We start from the raw sequence: 17289 nt of genomic DNA, 5'->3' as shown, positions 1-17289 counted from the left end.
TTGGCATAATTATGTACATACTGAATTTTTATTAAAATAACATACTTTTTTGACTATATTTGGAGGACAGAAGAGGGAGAGTGATGAAATATAAAAGAACTCAGTCTATATATGTATTAATATGTATTAATTTTCTGTTGCTGCCATAATAATTTACAACAAACTCGGTGGCCAATTAAAAAAAAAAAAAATACATATTGCTTTATAGTTCTGTAAGTCAGAAATCCGAGAGGGCTCAGCTGGTCCTCTACATCAGATTTTATAAGACTGAAGCCAAATTACTGGCTAAGCTTCATAGCTCCCTGGAAGTTCTGGGAATGAATCAGCTTCCAAGCCTATTCAGGTTTTTGGCCAATTGCAGTTCTCTGTGGTTGTAAGACTGAGATGTCTGTTTTCTTGCTGGCTCTCAGCTAGAGCCGGTAACAGAAGGCCAGGGGCTTTGGCAGGGGGCGGTGGACGACCCCCTTAGCTCCTAGATGCCTCTGTCCAGTAGCTACCACTGTTGCCTCTGTCAGCCTGCATAACTGCCTGCATTTTTTCCTATTGTTGCTGTCATAAATATGACAAATTTAGTGGCTTAAAAAACACACAAATGTATTATTTCACAGTTCTGTAGGTTAGAAGCCCAATGTGGATTCACTGGGCTAAAATCAGGGTGTCAGCCGCTCTGTGCACCCCTCTAGCCGCTCTGCAATTGCATCCATATTCTTTTGCAGCTTCGAGAAGTCACCTGCATTCCTGGGGTCACAGTCTCCTTCACCACTGAAAGCCAGCAATGTCAGGTGGAGCTGGTTCACATCACATTCCTCTTACTTTCTCTCCTGCCTATCTGTTTCTCTTTTATTTTTTGAATTTTATAGTTTGAAAATTTTTTTTTTACTTTTTTCTTTTTAAAAAAAAATATTTATTATTAGCATATTCATTCTACAATTCGTGATATTTCTTTATGCCCTTTGCCCAACCTATCACTTCCCAAACCCCTCCCTCCCTCCCCTCCATCTCTAGTATCCTTAGGTTTGTTCTCTCCTTCTGAAAGTTCAACATATTGTTGTGGTCTTTCTTCCTTTTTTCCCTGCATTCCTTCCTTCTTCCCTCCTTTCTCCCCACCCCCTCCTTCATTCATTCCTAGCAGCCAGCTATTTTAAGGATCCTGTGATGATATAGGTCCCACCTAGATAATTCAGGATAGATTCCCTATTTTGAAGTCAACAGACTAGCAATCTAATTCCTTCTGCAAACTTAATCCCTTAAAGTAACCTAACATATTCAGAATTTCTGGGAGACTAGGACATGCCTGCCTTTGGGAGAACATTATCCTGCCTACCCCAGTTCTTATTCAGTCCATTCACCTTCTGTTATTGTTTTCATGCCCCAAACAGACCACAATCTGACCTAATGGAATGAGAACTTGTGGGTCTGCAGCTGTCTTTCAAAACCTGCACTAATCATCCCTCCACTGTCCTGAATCCACAGCCTTTCCACACTATTATACTCCATCAGGTACACACCAATTCCACTTTTAAAGCAATCCTCCACTCATCTGGAGAAGAGCACTCTAAACTCTCTATAATGTCATAGCATTCCTCATTATATAGGCAACATAGGCTAGAATTATCGTCGTATGAACAAGTTCAGAATTCCAACAGTTTAACACAACAAAAGTTTTTTTTTTTTCTTTGTTTATTTTATGTTCTTTGCTCATTGAAATTCCTGAAGCCTCCAGCAACATTCCAGATCCAAAGTTTTCTATATAATGACTCACTTTTCCAGGTTGATGAAGGTCCACTATCCTGTAGTTACACATTCTGCAGCACGTGGCTTCCTCAGTTAACACAACAGGGAAAGAGCAAGTGAGTGGATCTCATGGTGTCCATTAAATGCTTCATCTCAGATCTGACATGGGTCATTTCTGTTCACAGTTCACTGGTTAGAATTAAGCACTCCCTAATTATGGGTACTGGGAACAATAAAGTTTAACCCTTCCACATTCATGGAAAGAGAGGAGATATAGGAAGAGAGCAGTAGAATTTTCCACAGTAGTCACTCTCAGAGACGTGAGTGACCTTCCCTAGGGTTCAATCAGTGTTGGTAACTTCTGAGACCTGATTTAGGGTTGAAAGTTTCATTCTGAAACATTTATCTTTTGATTAGATAAAAAAGACGGTGAATAACAATTGCTGGCAATGGTATGGAGAGAAAGGAAGGTTCCTGCACTGTTGGTGGGACTGTAAATTAGTGCAGCCAGTATGGAAAACAGTATAGAGGTTTCTCAAACAACTACAGATAGAACTGCCATAAGATCCAGCAATCCCACTTCTGGTTATATACCCAGAGGAATGGAAATCATCATGTCAAAGGGATACCAGCACTCCCATGTTTTTTGCAGCTTTGTTTACAATAGCGAAACATGTAACCAACCTAAATATCCACCGATGGATGACTGAATAAGGAAACTGTGGTATATATACACCATGGAATTCTACTCTGCCACAAAAAAGAATGAAATACTCCATTTGCAGCAACATAGATGAGCCTGGAGAAACTTACGTTGAGTGAAATAAGCAAAGCACAGAGGGACGAATACCGCATGTGCTCACTCATATGTGTGAGCTAAGAGAGAAAGAAGGAAGGAATGAAAGGCCACAGTAGTGTGGTGGTCTTACAGAGGGAGGGAACACTTCTAGGGCTACAAAGGGGAGTAGCAGGGGGAAAGAAGAGGGAGAGGGAGGTTGGGGGATAGTTACGTGTGGTACAAAAGTTATTTTTGGTGCTGGGTATGCTCCCAGTGTGAATCTGGCCCTCTCATTAAGGGCACAAGGGGTGACAATTAGCTTTGTATCTCATGAATATTCATAATAAAAATAAATAAATAAAATAAAACATTTATCTCTTTCACCAAGTTTAGTATTGTTATTGAAATTATCTTCATAGCATCTGTGTCCCACTGATGGGTGGTCCTAACATCATAGCTGCCAGTGATGTGTCAACTTATTATCTGTAGCCTCATTTCCCTAAATATTTAGATGACATCATGGAGATTTATCTATGGTATGAATAAAGTTTTCATTCGATCACGCACCTCTGTGTAGTTTGACCAAAAACCATTCCACTGTTTAAAGATACCTTAAGATTTCTATTTCCCACAATAGCCTCCAGTTGCTACCCACGAAATCTTGAAATGCTTATACATATATGAAAATTGAAAACTTTTTAACTCATTTCTTGTAGCTTAAAGTGTCGGTGCTGAGATGCCCAATGCTATTCTGACTCATGATTGTATTAGTTTTTTAAGCTGTGTATTACCACAAATTTGACTTCAAGCAAATTACATTTATTACTTCTGTTTTCCGGGGTCAGGTATCCAGTCAGGGCCTAGCCGGTCCTGTACGCAGGGTCTCACAGATATGCAATCAAGGGGTCAAGCTGTCTGCACTCTCAATGGGAAACCTGGCTGAAGAAAAATCTACCTGTAAACCCGTTCAGGTTCATAGTAGAAGGTTATTTCCTCAAGGCTGTGACAGTCAGGGCAGCTTGCTGTTTTAGGCCAGTAGGGAAGAGAGTCCTTGAACTCAGGAAAGGTCAACATCCATTTGGTGCGTGATTCTAAATGATTAAGGCAGGCCCACTACCGATAATCCCCCTATTGATTAACTTAAAGTGAATTTATTTGGGACCTTAATTACATCTGGAAAATCCCTTAGGTCTATTGATCTAGTATAACCTAATCAAAGGAGTGACATTCATCATGTTTGCCATATAATGTAACCTATTCATGGGTATAACACCAAGAAGTGGAGATCATGGGAGTCATCTCAGAATTTTCCCTACAACAATGGTCCTATTTTCATCTTCCAAACATGCAGGATTTTTGAAACTTCTTATGTCCACCATTTTAAAATTTCAACAAGTTCTGTTTGTCAGTTATCACTGATTGTGTGATGCTTGTAGTGAACCCTTTCTATCTAGAAAATAATTTTCTAATTGCTTAAAATGTGTATTTGATTTCTTTGATAATTTATGTCTCCGTTTTTTGATCTTGTGCTTATTTTTCTTAATTTCTCATATTTCTTCTGTTATTCTTTAATATTTTATTCACTTATTATTTATATCTACTATAATATTTTCAGTTTATAAGATCTTTATTTTTATCTGAATATTTCTATTTCCTATCTTCATCTTGTGAGATGAAATACCATCTCACATAATTATAGAGATATTACATGTAGTTTTCTTCACCTCTATATTAAAAATTTCTTTGGTATCTGTGAGCTATTTATTTTGCATTTGTTAGTTTTAGTCTTCAACTGCTATTAAGAAAATATCTTAAAATATTTTATTTTGATTGGTTACCCATTAATAATCAAGAGAGAAACATTAATTAATCAACTCAAAGCTCTGTATGTCACATGCCGCTTGTTGAACAGTGTGTCTCACCATAAAATGATAGTTCTGTTATCTGGCTTTCATTGGGTCACTTCCAATTACATGGCTTAATTTAATTTAAAATTTAACAATTTAAAGTTTTAAAAATCTCTCTGATTCACCATCTGCCTTATCTTTTCTGCTCCTACCAGAGAACTTTCTCTGCTTTTAAGAACTCATATGATTTGATTAGGTCCATCAGCATAAACCAGAGTAATCTCCCTTTTCCAAGGTCCACAACATTAATTTCATCTGTAAAGTCCCTTTGCTATGTAATATAACATATTCACAGGTTCCAGGGATTAGGGCCTGTGCACTTTCGGAAACCCTTTTCTAGGGAGGGTTTTTAGCATCCCCAGAAAGTAAACTTCTTGAATCGTACCTAAATTGGATAACCTTGGCTGTCAGCCTTTTGAAGATTTAGTAAGAACAGAACTTCAGAATTTTAATCAATCTCTTTGCTTTCAGTTTACTGTCTAAAGCACATTTAGTTTTGTCTGTTATCTCTGAGTTCACACAATATCAGATCCAATTTCTCTTTCAGCCTTCTGAGTTTCTGCAACAGAGATGTAGCTTTCTGACTGTTCAGTGTTGGACTAGAGATTCCAATATCTACCTGCTCCATAGATAGATTTTCAACAAGTCATCTGTTGGCAGCCCCAAGAGCATCCTGCCTTCAGTCATACACGGTACCTTTAATCTCTGAGCCTTTCAGGATTCCCGGAGTTTTGCACACATGCGTGTGCGTGCACACACATGCATAGGCACACAGAATAAGCTTCTTCTGCTCTGCCAAATAATTCATCTATCTTCTTTCCAGTTTCCAAAACTCTTGCCTTCTGCTGCCTCCTCTCCTATGCACATTGTATTCACCAGTTTATGTTTTATTTTCTTTACTGCTTTTTCTTTGAGGAGAGTTTGGAGAAAGTGGCTATATAACTAAATGTGTTGGAGTTTACCTGAAAGTGCTCATTTATTTTCAGATTTCTTGATTTATTTACATCGAATAAATGGTCTCAAAATTTTGATGTTTAATAATAGCTCTAAGAAGTATATAATTCCTTTAGAATTCCTTATCTAAATGGTTGCTTAGAAGTATTTTGGCTTATATTTCTCCTAAAAATGGGAGGTGCCTATGTGTGTGTGTGTTTGTGTGTTTGCTCTGTTTTATTACTAATGTCTGATGCCATTTTATAACGATAAATAAAGTTTGTAGCCTGTTCTATTTCAAAATACATTGAGGTTTTCTTTGTGACATATTAGATTTATTTACTGCTTGTTTGAAAGTTGAACTTTAATTTATTATTATTATTTTTGCTATTTCACTTATTGATTAGAAAGCACACATTCCTTAGTTGTTATTCGCCTCCCTTTGTCCTCTTGTACCAATTCCACCAGGATGCTGTCATTTGAGTTTTGTTTTGAACTGTCATGAATGTTTTCCCACTGTTGTTCTATTCTTTTGCACTTTGTGCTATTGTTTATACAGCCTTATTTAATATATTTCAATGTTCCCTCCTGGAATCAGTGGATCATATTCCAAAACTACAAGTGCAGTCCGGTTTTAGAAATCTATTTACATAATTTATCACACATAAATTTAAGGAGAAAAATCATATCATCTCCACAGAATGAACAATGGAGATTCCATAACATACAAAATATCATTTTCACACTGGTGTACTCCCACAAATACCCTTGTATCAGACAAAGTAGATTTTGTGTGGATCTTCTTCTGATGACTTGAATGTCAGTGTCCATCTTTAATTCACCCTTGTGCTTAAAAGGTAATATTCTAACTATGAAGTTCTTTCATCAGTTTTTGAATATGTTATTTGACTTGCTGCATCCAGCGTTACTGCTACATTGTTGGATATCCATCTGGCTTTTGTTCTGTTGTACATAATCTGTTCTCCTTGGATGCTTTTCAGATGTTGTTTGTCATTAATGTTCTTAAATTTTGCCATAATATACCTAGATTTGTGCAATTTTTCTTTCACATACTACTTAACTATTTATAAACCACTTTAATTCATTATATTTTTTAATTCTCTGAAATACTGTTATTATTCGGTTACCTTTATTTTTCTCTCTGGGATTGCTATTATATGAATATTCACACTTCTACCTATATCTTCCCCATCACCTATATTTTATTCTTTATATCAATCTTTGTATCTCTGCATTTCATCTTGATGTCCTTTGCTTTTTTCTAGAGCAATTATATTTCAGTTTTTATTTATGTGCAGTCTGATATCTGTGTGTCTATCTGAAAATATTCCTGAGGTGATCTAGAACATTGTTTTTCAATGTATGTTCCTCTGGATGAGATTATGAGGAAAGGAGTAGAAAGTCCTCAGGGTAACTATCTTCTGGTCTAGATTCCAGTGCTTTCCATATATTGACACCTCAACTCCCAACCCCTCTCAGGAGACTTTGTCCATCAGAGGATTTCCTATCAATCCACTCTAGATCTTTTCTAAGAGCTGCCTCTTTTGTTTTCAAAATCATCTAATACATAGTGGTGAGAGAAACTCTCCTGGGCTGGCCCATCCACCTTTGCCTCTTGTTAGCTGTTCTCTACTCCAACCAAGCTCCGATGCTATAATGAATTTACCCTCAATTTCTGGACTGAAGCTGACTTTGTTTTCATATATATACCTTGCTTTTTCAATTTCTTTCCTCCCCACCACAGTAAGAGAATACAGAATAATCTGCAAAACAAATGTTGGAAACTGAAAAAGAAGCAGTTAGAAAGTATTGCCTCATACCTGTACCCATGGTATCTCACTCTTTTCTGCTCTAGACCGCCAGTGTTTCCAGTCCTGGGACCCAACAAAGTCATTCTTTCCAAGGATTTCTCAAGGTTATAATTATTTTATTACTTTGTGTTTTAAACTTTTAGGATTCTTCAATCTACTTCCAGTAACAGATTTGGGTATAGGCGTCATCACTGCTGGTTATCCATCTTTTTAGAAGCCAAAGTCTATCTTGTTTATAAAGGGAGAGAGATTGCCTTTTTGCCCTCATACTTTTTAGGTTCAAATGTTGAAGCTACCTTTAATTTCTTAAAATAAAATGTATTGTATTTTGTATTTTTAATTTGGTCTATTTACTATTTTGGTCTACAAAGTTATATGCCAAAGAGGATGTACTATTTCGATTGTAATAAAAATTTCATGTTAGAATATTTTCTAATTAATTATACGCAGATTGAATGATGTATTACATAATAAATGGCCCAAATAATGGCTTGTATTTATGCTCATTTACCTATATCCTATGAACGATAATCCTTGTACTCTAGATTTAATTCTTACAAAATCAAGTATATTCTGACTCCCTGTAAGAGAAATTAATCCCTTTGACATATGAGAGGATTTTTATAATTTAGATAATTACCATGCTTTCCTTATTAAATAATTGAACATTAAAGCATTTATACTTTCATTTTAAGAAACAAGTCATTGTGTAACTAATGCTGTCCTCGATCATCCTTCAAATTGAACCCTTACAAACCCCATGTCCACTTTTAGATTTATTTTACTCATTAGCACTTATTACCTTCTAGCATACTATATATTTTATTCATTTATTATATTTTATTGTATATGTCTTCTCAATAGGCTACAATTTCTGTGAGGACAGGGTTTTGTCTGTTTTGATTTGTTTTGTTCACTGTTTTATCCCCAGCCCCTACATTGGTGTTCAGCACATAGTAGGCACTCAAGAAATGTTTGTTGTTTTAATTCTTTTTTTTTTTTTTCTGACTGGTAAGGGGATTGCAACCCTTGCCTTGGTGTCATCCACAGCACGCTCAGCCAGTGAGCACACTGGCCATCCCTATGCAGGATCCGAACCTGCAGCCTCAGCGCTACCAGGGCCGCACTCTCCTGAGTGAGCCATGGGGCCGGCCCTTGTTTTAATTCTTGAATAAGCAAATGTACCACATATAAACAAATTAACTATATGATGCTATTCTAGAATAGCATTATAATGAGATCCAATACAATGAAGTTCAGTATAATGATATATACTGTATAACATTTAAGGTAACTCATGGCCAAGCTGGGCATTGTTATTACACTGACTGATATATTTTTCCTTTATTTAAATGAAAGGGGATCCACTGAGTTAAATCTGTAGACACAAATTTTTACCTGCTGGATTAGTCCATTTCTGTTGCTTATAACAAGAAACCCGGAACTGGGTAATATGTTGATTTTTGTTTTGTTTTGTTTTGTTTTGTTTCCCCCCAAGGAATATTTAATAACAAGATAGATAGCATATGCTTATCTAACATGTAATTTTATGTCCTTGCAGCTAAAGCAAAATGTCCTGTTTACTGGCAAAAAGAGCCTGCTTTTAGTGTATACACTTCAGTACAATTTTAAAACTACTGTAATTATATTTTCAGAACTTTAGAACTTGAATAGGTGCTGGTGTTCTCTCCTTTTTTCATAAGTGAAAAGAAAATTCCTTTGAAAATCATTTGAAGCTTGGACAAAAATCTCACAGCTATATTCCTCAGTATCTCTCTGCAGAGTTTTCAAAATTTATATGATACAAGAGAAACTACAAGTCAGCCTTTTAGAGAGGACTTTCTGGCTCACATGATCTCATCAGGAGAATGTTGGTGGCAATCACAGTGCAGGAGTGAAGAAGCCTACTACTGTGTTTCTTTACACAATAGTTATCCCATATGCCTACTTCTGCTGCTACCATTGGCTCACCTGTGGTCAAGTCCACACCCACAAGTTGATCTGATTCTAAATGTTCTGCTTGAATTTTAACTAATGTTTCCTGAAGGTCAAAACCAGACTTTTTTTTTTTAATTAGTTATGAATATCCATGAGATACAAAGCTGATTATCACCCCTCATGCTCAGGAAGAGAAGGTCAGATCCATACTGGCAGCATGCCCATTACCACAAACTGCAATTGTGCCCCAACCAATTATCCCTAATCTCCCCCCGCCCCCTTCACTTCGTACTCCAAGGTATGCTCTCTCCCTCTCCAACTCCAACACACCACTGTGGTCTTTCTTTCCTTGCTTCTTTCTCTTAGCTCCCACTTATGACTGAGTACATGCAGTATTTATCTCTCTGTGCTTTGTTTATTTCACTCAATGTAAGTTTCTCCAGACTCATCCATGTTGTAGCAAATGGGAGAATTTCATTCTTTTTTATGGAACAGTAGTATTCCATGGTGTATATATAATAAAATGGATGGTGAATAACAAATACTGGTGAGAGTGTGGAGAGACGGGAACGCTCCTGTGCTGTTGGTGGGACTGTAAATTAGTACAACCACTATAGAAAACATTATTGCGTTTTCTCAAACAATTACAGATAAATCTTCCATATGATCCAGCAATCCCACTTCTGGGTGTATACCCAGAGGAGTGGAAATCATCGTGTCAAAGGGACACCTGCACTCTCATGTTCATCACAGCTCTGTTTACAATAGCCAAGATATGGAGCAAACCTCAATGTCCACTGATGGATGACTGGATAAAAAAACCATGGTATATAAAACAAGGCTTCTAAGCAAGAACCTTGGGAATAATGAGCAACGCATGAGCAAATGCTTGGACTCCTAGTTGGACCTTCTTTTCACACTGGGCTTATGTGTAATCAGGGCTTCTCCCATTGCCATTTCTACTGCACCTGCTCCTGGAACCACAAAACCATCATCAATAGCATTTTTGACAGCCCTCAAACCATCTCTTGTTTGAGTGAGAGTGTACTTATTCTGTTCTTTGACCAATAATGTGACAGAGTAAGAATTGTTACATTTCTCAATAAAGGTGAACTTCTCTTCTCCCAATGTACACTCATAGACAAGTCCTACATGTCCCAGACAATCAGGATTTGAGTCCTCACAGATTTCACAGCTACCCCACCACAAGTGAGAGTCAGCCTCTCCATGTTTCTCCATTTAGCTCTGTGTAGGGCTATTATGCCTTCCTTTGCAAGAGCATCTAAGGAAAATGGCTCAATTCCCTTTTGATTAGTAACAAAAAATACTTTATCTGAATCACCACAGACTTTCTTTTTCAATGAATTTTCTTTCAGTTGTTATCAGTTTTTCTCTATTTGCACTCTTGTATGAAAAGCCAGAATTCACTTCTCTTTTATTACATTCCAGTGACACACTGCAGGTAAGGATGTAAGCATCTTCTACTCTTTTCTTCATATCAGGAGGCTGTGCCCCATGGTCTAAAACAGGCCCTCTGATTAAGCTTGTATCAGTTTCGGATTTATGTTTCATCTCCATGATCTCAATCACGAAGAGGTCAATAGGTTCATTCTGTTTTTTATTGGACAAAGTGGAATCCGCCACAGCCTCTGTTAAGACATCTGCAAGTTCAGCATGAACTTTAGTATGAAGGGATGCTCTGGCCACATCTATAAGCGTTTCTCTGTCCATATCTCTGTGGAACTGGGTAATTTGTAAGAAAACAAATTTATTGCTTATAGTTTCAGAGGTTGGGAAGTCCACAGTACAGGGAACACATCTGGAGAGGTGACTTTACAGCAAGGCAGGGTGTCACACGGTGAGAATGTTAGAGAATATATATAGAGAGAGCTCCTCATGTGCTCTCCTTTTGAATACCACAGAGCCATGCTGCTTCCACTAAGCCATCAACTTAATTACCTCTTCAAGTCCCCACCTTTCAATTACCATAATAGGATTTCCCACCCTTAATAGTTCCAGCGAGAATTAAGTTTGGGGGTGACATTCAATCCAAGGAATTCTGCCCTGGCCCCCAAAACTCGTGTCCTTTACACATGTAAATACATTAATCTCATGCCCAAAGTCTTAACTCACTTTAACTCAAAAGTCCAAAGTCTCAAGGTCCCATCTGTGAAATCAAAAATTATGTACTTGGAAGATACAATGGTGGGGCAAATATAGGGTATATATTTCCATTTGAAAAGGGAGGAAAAGGCCAAAAGAAAGGGGTAACAGGTCTTAAACAAGTCTGAAACACAGAAGGGCAAGCATTAAGTCTCAAGCCTGGCAAATCATGTACCTCGACTCCATCCATGTTCGATGTCCTCTGCACACTGATGTGGAGGTTGGGTCCCCTAGTCCTCGCACAGCTCCTCTTTAATGGCTTTCCTGTTCTCTGGCAATGCTTCAGCTCTCGCAGGCTGGTGGTACATAATGGTAGATATACAAGTCTGGAATCTCCAAGGAGGTCCCGCTCTTGTGGCTCCACTAGACATGTCACTGATGGGGGTTCTCTGCTGCAACTCCAACCCCACGTTTTGTCTCATCATTGCTGTACTGAAGTCTCTATGCAGTGACTCCACCCCTGTGACAGATCTCTCCCTGGGACCCTAGCTTTTCTGTACATCTTTTGAAATTGGGGTGGAGGCTCCCAAGCTTCTATAGCTCTGACAATCTGCGAGCCAGCAGACCTAATACCACAGGGATGCAGCCAAGGATTCTGACTTGTATTTTCCAAATAGTTACAGTGGGAATTAAGTTTTGAGGGGACATTCAATCCAAGCCATATGGCACAAGAAATACATGGGAATATGTTTTTCAAAGTCATATATTTACACTAAAAACAAATCTTTCAAATCCCATACACACATTTTTGTCATATTTCTTTCATAGTTTTGCCAAATAACATTCAGCTTAGAGAATGAATTTACACTCCTATTTAATTATCCCTACCTCCAACCATTCCTCTAAATTCCTAAGGATTTCCTTCTGAATCTTTGTATATGTTTTATTTGTGTGGCAGGAATTTTATCACATAGTAAGGTGAAGCAGAAATACACTGAAATGGACATTGGTTGCTTGGGCATAAATGCTTACCAAAGATTAAATGGCTTAAAATTTGTGGGTTGCATATTTCTCCAGCATTTTCTGACATATTTAATTCATCTGAGGAAGCTATTGAATATGAATAAAGCTGGTACATGTGTGATTAAAATATATTTGAATTTTTGGATGCCACTTAGGACCTTTTGAACTTACATCATTTCGATTTTCTTATTATATAGATGTATTTCTATCATACTGAAATACTCATTCTTAGAATGATTTAACCAAGACCCACCAACACAGTTAAACAAATGTCAAAAATGTATCAGGTTTACTTCATTTCTTTATTTTTTAGTAATGAATCATAGATACAGTAAAGGTCTGTTTATACTTCTTTACTGTTCCTATTTCTTATTATCTTGAAGTCAGCATAATTTGTGCATCTCCAATATTATTAAAATATAATTTGTTTGTGAAAGTTTTCTGTGTTTTGAAAATTTTATATATGTCATTATATGCACTGTTCTGGAAAAAAAAATCTCTTGATATAAGATTATATGAAATGTTAACAAGTTTTAGAGTAAACCTCAATGTGTCTTTCTCTATCTGAAGTCCTCTTCATGATGCAACAAGGAGACTGTTCACAGTTGACCCTGGAAGTTCCTTCTGTGTTGTTAGGAGACAAACCAGGTGAGAGAAGGCAGAGGATGAGAGTGGGAGAGGGGAGGAAACTTTCTCTCTCTACCTACAGAAGGGGCCACATCCAAAATCAGACTCTTAAGAGATCAGTGGATATTTTGCCCTGACATTTAGGAAGAGTTATGACATCCCGTTGGCCCCTAGGGATCTAGGTGTTAAGCACACGGAATTCAAAAGCAATTTGGATAAACAACTGGACCCAAAATCTACACCATCCAGCCCATAGCTATTTATTTGTTCCTTCATTAAAAAGAGAGTTAAATATTAAAAAAAGGAGAGTGGATGGGGGGAGGGATCACTCCCCAGAATAGATCTCTCTGGCCTTCGCTAGCCTCTCAGTGGGTTAGAGGGAAGATGAGGAAACCATGATTTCTCTTCATTTCTTGATCCTGGACTTGGGCTTATTTCTCTAGTAAAGCCTGTTCCTGAGTTTGTGCCACAGTGATGACGTGCAATTTATTCCTAGCTCTGTTGTACAACAGGTAACACTTTTTCAAAACAGTGATTTTCCTAGTATGATAACCCACAACCAGATGGGAAAAATTATATTAATTCCTGGTACTATTCTTTTGGAAATGGCAGAAGGATCCAGTAAGTCCACACAGATGTGGAAGATATTCCTTACGGGAGCAAAGATAACCTCCTAGGAGGACTAATGATCAGGTTCAACTGGAGGTTAAATGGAAGAGAGACCCTGGGGATGTGGGCATGTAACTGGAAGAGCTAGTAATTGGGAAGTCATGGTGTCAGACACCGGAGCAGCCTGACAGGGCAGTTTGTTCAGTCCAAGGGGCTGCTGCTAAAGCAGTGGCTGCACTGTTGGAACATGAGCCAAACTGCCCCTAAACGTCTGGCCATTGTGTTGCCTTCTTACTGTTACTGGAAAATACCAAGTTTTTCCTCCCCTTGTGGCTATAGAATTTGCTCTTCTCTCAGCCCCTTGCATGGTGTACTCATTCTCAAGCTTTATGTCTTATCGCAAATGTCATGTGTTTAGAGAGGGCTTCATCGATTATCTTGCCTAAAGTGGCCTCTCTTAGTTACTGACCAGTTGATCTTGTTTACCTGTTCCAAAGTATTCGTCACAATCTGTGAATATTTAGATTGTCTGTGATGGATATGTATGTATGTATGTATGTATGTATGTATGTATGTATGTATTTATGTTCCTGCAGGACTGTCTGTAATTCCTTGTTCACTGTGGTTGTTATTGCAATCGCTGCTATGCCCAGTGGCTACGCATTGTGCTCCCAACCACATTCCACCCTTCATTTCTTTTTGTAGAAAACATTAAGAAAGCCCTCTTTACTCTCCTAATATAAAATGTATATCTATGCACAATTTAAAAAAAAATAAATAACCCATGAATATGATACACAAGTTATAACATAAAAGAGAAATTAAAAATGATAATAAAGTAGATATTTAAGGTGTAACTACATTCCATTTTCACAATAGACTACAACAGACACATAGTATAATATACCATGAAGAAATGGGATTCTCACACCTGATGAAAAATCACCAGGATTGCAATCACAAACACTGATCCAAGTGTGTTATATTGGGAGCATGAATATTATGGTAGTACTGTGGTAAATACTCATAATAGTTGGTAAAGCCCTGAACGAATCATAGAACAATCATTCCCCAATTTATTTGGTAGCTACACCTCTAAAGAAACTTCTGCAAATCATAATGTGCATTTTGTGTGTGTGTGTTTCTAAATTTTTTAAAATTGAGCTATAAGTAACAAAAATAAAGGACCCAAACTTTGAGTCTACATCTTGATGGAATTTTACCTCTGTATACAGTTGTATATTCATCTCCCAGGAGAATATATAAATCAGTTCAAGTATTCCAGAGGCTCTGTCATGACTCTCTGGAGTCCATCCCACTCCAAAGGTGACCACTGTTCTCATTTCTAGCACCATAGATTAGCTATGCCTATAACCTTTAATACATGGTTTATTGCTCAACATTATACTTCATGATTTATTCCTGTTGTATGAATAGTTAGGATTTGTCTTTTGTATTGCTGTATCATATTCCATTGTATGAATTTATCCCAACATATTGACCTGTTGATGAATATTTTGATTTGTTTCTAGTTTTTGGATTTTAAACATAATGCTGCTATGAACATTTTTGTATGTCTTTTAGTATACATAAGTACTCAACCACCTTGCCTGAAGTGAAATTTGTGGTTCATAGGGTATAAATATGCTTAATTTTAGAAAATACTGCCAAAATGGTTTCAAAAATGTTTATGCCAGTTTACATTACCATGGCAATGTAAGAAATTCTGTATCTTCAATATTCTAACTAACATTGGATGTTGTCAGACTTTTGTTAATTGTATCCATTCTGGTTGAGGGTATTAGTATTTAACTGAGATTTTTACTTACCTTAAAATATTGTTTACCAGTCTGTGGCTTGCTTTTCCACTTTCTTAATATTATCACTTGATGAACAATAGTTCTTAATGTTAATCAAGTCTAATTTATCATTTTAAAAATTTTTAGTGGTGAGTTCTTTTTGTTGAAGAGTTATAGAATTCTTTGCCTCCCTCAAAAATCATGAAGGTATTCTCATATGTTTTAATACAGAAGCATTATCTTTTTACCTTTTACATTTACATTTATAATCTATCCCAACTTAATTATACTGTACTGTGTGATATAGAGATTGAATGTCACTTTTTAATGTAAGGATATCCCAATACTGACCAAGCAATACTTATGGCAAATACTATTCTTTACTTACAGTTATCTTTCAGCTGATAACATTATTTCAATTTGTGTACCTTTAAAAAATATGGGACAAAAGACATGACTAATATGGCAGGAATGCAGAAAAACTGAATTATAAAAACACTGAATTAATCAAAAGAAGACAGAAAAAGATGAACAAGTATCTGATTACAGATAAAACAAATAGATGATAAATATGAGAGGGCAGGTTTAAACTCAATCATACTGATAATTACAATACATTTAAAGGCAAACATTGCCAGATTAGACTTAAAAAAGAAAGAAAGATCCTTCTGGAATGATAAAAACATTCTGTATCTTGGTTGTGTTGGTGATTACACTTCTGTGTGTATGAATTTACCAAAACTTATCAAACTGCACACTTAAAGAAATGGTGAATATTTTTATGTGTAAATTATATCTTAATAAATGTGGGACAAGAGGGGAAAAAAAAAAGGAAAAGAAAGAAAGATCCAACCATTGGCTGTCTACAAGAAACCCATTTAATATTAAAGTCATAGGTTAAAATACTTACCTGGCAGGGGAGATACCATGATCACAAAGTCATAGGTTAAAAAATGATACCATGCAAATGCTAGTCAATAGACAGCTGGAATGCTTCAATTTAAACCAGACAAAGTAAAGGTCAAGAAGCCATTTTATAATTATCAATGGACAAATTAATCCAGAGAACCTAAATTTACACCACCAAGAAGTCACCAAACAACATGTTACCAAATAGAGTGACTCAGAAAGGGAATTAACATAAATTTCCATCAATGGAGGATTAAAAAAAAAAAAAATCTAGATAGTGCATTATTTTGTTACAGTTCATATTTATTTATCCATTATGAATAGTATAGCTATCAGTGATGGTACCAACAGTAAAGACAAAGTATGGTTACATTAGGAGAGTTTGTCTTCAAAAGGGACTAATTGCAAAGGTGTAGATGTTTGGTAGGGGACACAAAGGGAAAGGGCAGGTACCCAGAGGTGGAAGATGCTACTGCCCTTGGCTGGAAGAGAGGAGGAAATGGAGCAGTTACTGGGAACCCAGAGAAGGTCATGTTGAGAAGATCTCACAGAGGAGTGGTGTTATTTGGTTGCTGGTGGCAACAAGCTCAAGGTAACAACCAGAAAAGGTAGCCAGGGAAAGAAATACCCTCACCTCAATTGTCATCCTTTTGCTTTTCATCCTCTTTCAGTTTCCTTCCAGAGTTCCCCATTCACCAAAACCTACTGGAAACCAGAGCACACAGGAGCCTAAATCAGTGTCCTGGGCAGAGAGCAGCGTAGAGAAAAAAGATTGCATATGTTGGGTTAATGTACAGCACAGTGCTCAAGAAGAGATGGAAAACAATGTTTTACAAATTGGTTCCAAATCCCGTGTAATGGGTTCACGTGTCACTCAAAAATTCATATGTTGAAGTCCTAACCTCCAGTACCTCAAAATCTGACCTTGTTTGGAAATAGGGTCATTGCAGACAAAATTGATTAAGTTAAAATGAGGTCATACGGGAGTAGGATAGGTACGTAATCAATATGACTGATGTCCTTATGAAAAGAGAAAAATTGAACACAGAACACAAACATAAAGAACACTATGTAAAGATTGGGTTAAGCTGCTGCAA

At 37.0% G+C, this 17289-nt stretch overlaps 1 pseudogene; it reads right to left on the bottom strand.

Annotated features, from left to right (window-relative positions):
* Nucleotides 1–9004: 9004 nt before the first annotated feature.
* On the bottom strand, nt 9005–10853 carry LOC134370872 (T-complex protein 1 subunit zeta-like; annotated as a pseudogene).
* Between the last annotated feature and the right edge of the window lie 6436 nt (nt 10854–17289).

The sequence above is a fragment of the Cynocephalus volans genome, chromosome 2 (assembly GCF_027409185.1).
Source record: "Cynocephalus volans isolate mCynVol1 chromosome 2, mCynVol1.pri, whole genome shotgun sequence".
Classification (NCBI taxonomy): Eukaryota; Metazoa; Chordata; class Mammalia; order Dermoptera; family Cynocephalidae; genus Cynocephalus; species Cynocephalus volans.
The sequence above is the reverse complement of the archived record's forward strand: the minus strand, read 5'-3'. Positions and strand labels throughout refer to the sequence as shown.